Below are 2899 nucleotides of genomic sequence, written 5' to 3' on the forward strand. Positions count from 1 at the left end.
AAATCATTAACACGTTCCTAGCACTTTGAGCAATTGCTTCTCAGCTGGGAGCAGTAAAGCCCCAAAGTATGGATGGTGGTCCGCGACCTGGTGATGTCGGTGGCAGCTGTTCGCGTGTGACAGTGGCGGCAGTGGGAGAGGGGCAGAGGCGACGTTGGTGGGGAGAAGACCAAGCCTCGGCAGTATTAATTCGGGAGGAGTATACCGGTATTCAAAGTGACTTACTTCAACCTGCAAGACAAGGCGGCCAACAAACAAAACGTAATTAGCGTTCGATACATTCACCTGTCTGATGACACTTACCACCAATTTTGGAACTGGATGAAGTTACTACCTAGACTGTGGGAAACCCCCAGTGGTGGCACAAAAACATCTGTAATGGATACCTGGTGAGTGTAGTCCAACTGCAGGAAAGAAGTTACTCACTTTGCAAGGGGACTCTCATGACCAGTTTCATTAATTAGTCAATCACTTTGCTAGCAGTGACATGCTGCCAGGTAGGTGGAAGGGAGTGCGAGTATCATGGACATGATTCACGAGTAGGAGCAGTAATCAAACGCTTTTTCGTTGCAGTGAAATCTTTTAATGAAATTTCAATCTCCCACGTACACAGAGAGAGATGGCCATCGTAACAAAATCAGAGGTATCACCGAATTTATAAAGTGATACATAGTATTAATATGATATTTACGTCTACTGTAAGTTGATGTTTGGTTACCTTGTGAAACTTCGTAGGTGACGAACAATCAACTTCCTTAAGAGAGTTCGAAAGTCATGAGGCATCCTGTGACACAGTTACAGCATGCTCGTAGCATTCCATCATGGGCCAAAATTGAGTTTAATATTCTAGTCCTGCGCTGCAGGCCATAACTGATGTTAAGCTGATAAGAACAGATTTTTTCACCAGATGAAAGAATACTTAGAGGAAATATACCCTATACCATACTGTTGCATAGGATTTTCACAACAAATAATAGTACTTTAACGCTGTAAAACGCATGTACGCTAAAATTTCCTCTGTATTCGAAAATAATTCGTACAAAAGGGTGGGATCTACATTTTGCGTGAGAAATTGGAGGTATGCGAACAACAACATCTCCATTTCGGTTTGGGTAATGCGGATTTTTTTTAAACTGGGGAGTCTCTGCCAGGGATGGAATTGCAGTTAGAACTATATGTTCAAACTGTGCCTGCTTGTCTCGCAGTGTGCCGTGACCAGGGGCAGGAGTGGCCACTAGACTTCGGCCGACTAGAAGCCACAGCCGATCCTCTTGTGGGATACGGAGAAATGTTCAGACCTGTCGGCTCTTCAGGTACACAGTACGCTTGGTGGATGGCATTGCACTAAACTGGAAGTGACTGGTCAGCTTTTGCGTCTTGAGATGCTGTGTTCAAATAATATAATGAGCACTACACTCACAAAAAAAATCGTTCAAAACATTTCCCATATTTCTGTTGGCTAGGATGCGACGTGCAATTCATAAATAGGTATAAGTGTGTTTCACTTCCCAATGCTATTGCTGCAGGAGTCCTATATATAGTGGGTGGGGGAGGTGGGCAGAGTGGGTAGCTGTCCTAATATTATTACCCATACTTATGTCCCCCCGGAGTTGTTCACTTGTGGATCACTTCAGTGATAGTTTTCTGTCCTATTAATATTATTACCCATCCTTCCCACATAAGGCTACTGACTAGACTGGCTGGTGCAATTCTATAGTGCTAGACTAGTAGCGAAAATATCCCTCTGCATCCAGCAGTTATTGATAAGACAGTCTAGAGCTACTCTCTAGCACTTGATCAGTGGTAATTATCCATCTCCAACTCCCATCTTTCACAGGAAGAAGAAAAAGTTTAATTTCCCCAATTTACGAATTTCCTGGCAATAGGACAAGGGAAGTTAGACTGTGCCAGTATTCTAGGTCGGTCATCTTGGATTGTGATGTCATAGTTAGACTGCTTCAGTATTCCAAAAATGACGAGAGTACACTACATCCTACTACACCAGCGATATGCAAATTGAATTTTTATAAATAATGAGTATATTATTATTTTCATTATTATGTTCAAAAATGCTGAAATATAGAAAATTTTCCGACAGGATAGCACACATAATTAAGAAAATAAACTACCCTATGTCCTCCCACACCAACAGCTCAGAACAGACTGAGTAATTTTTCCGACCAATTTTCAAGTGGGGAAGGGGAAGAATGAAAGGCCATGATGTCATCAAGTGACATTATCAGTGAAACATAGCCTCATCTACGCCGCACAGAGAGGTAGTGGGGGGGGGGGGGGAAGACTCTTAAGCAGATGTGCTATCATGAAAAAAAATGGCAACAAAGCGAACTGCATCAGGTTCATCCTTACTCCACTATTGCAAGTGCCCTCGTACCCAATTTACCCTAATACTAACCCACTATTTTGTATTTGTGTCAGATTATGGCATTGAATAAAACATCGTCATCTTGCTATGGGCGATGGCTGTAGTGGTTGGTGGTATCAATGGCGCTCTAAGGTGTTCTGCCATTGGCCATGCTGACTGGCCAGGCTCGAGAGCTTGGTTCCAGTGCCGCAACGTCAGTCTGTTGTGTCTGGACAAATGGTGGCGTCGTGAGCACTGCCGCTTAAGTTACTGGAAGGATTGTTGATGTTGGTGGAGTTGCCATGTCGTGCGGTAGAACTTGTGTGATCCAACGTTGGAGACACTCGGCATGTAGGTGGCCTTCCCTGTGGCATCTGGAACACGTTTTAGGCTGGCTGTCGTAAATAACTGTGACCCAGCAGATTTCTATTAGGAGGTACAAAGGTCCTGTTGAGGACTGGATACATCTTAAATTGGGCCTTCTTTTCGGCCACATGTTCATCTGCTGTACTGTAGGTGCGGAGCGCCGCCACGGCG

At 44.0% G+C, this 2899-nt stretch overlaps 1 pseudogene; it reads right to left on the reverse strand.

The window, feature by feature from the left end:
* Positions 1-759: 759 nt before the first annotated feature.
* Positions 760-930, reverse strand: LOC124721583 (annotated as a pseudogene).
* Between the last annotated feature and the right edge of the window lie 1969 nt (positions 931-2899).

Source organism: Schistocerca piceifrons, chromosome 1 (genome assembly GCF_021461385.2).
Source record: "Schistocerca piceifrons isolate TAMUIC-IGC-003096 chromosome 1, iqSchPice1.1, whole genome shotgun sequence".
NCBI classification, from domain to species: Eukaryota; Metazoa; Arthropoda; class Insecta; order Orthoptera; family Acrididae; genus Schistocerca; species Schistocerca piceifrons.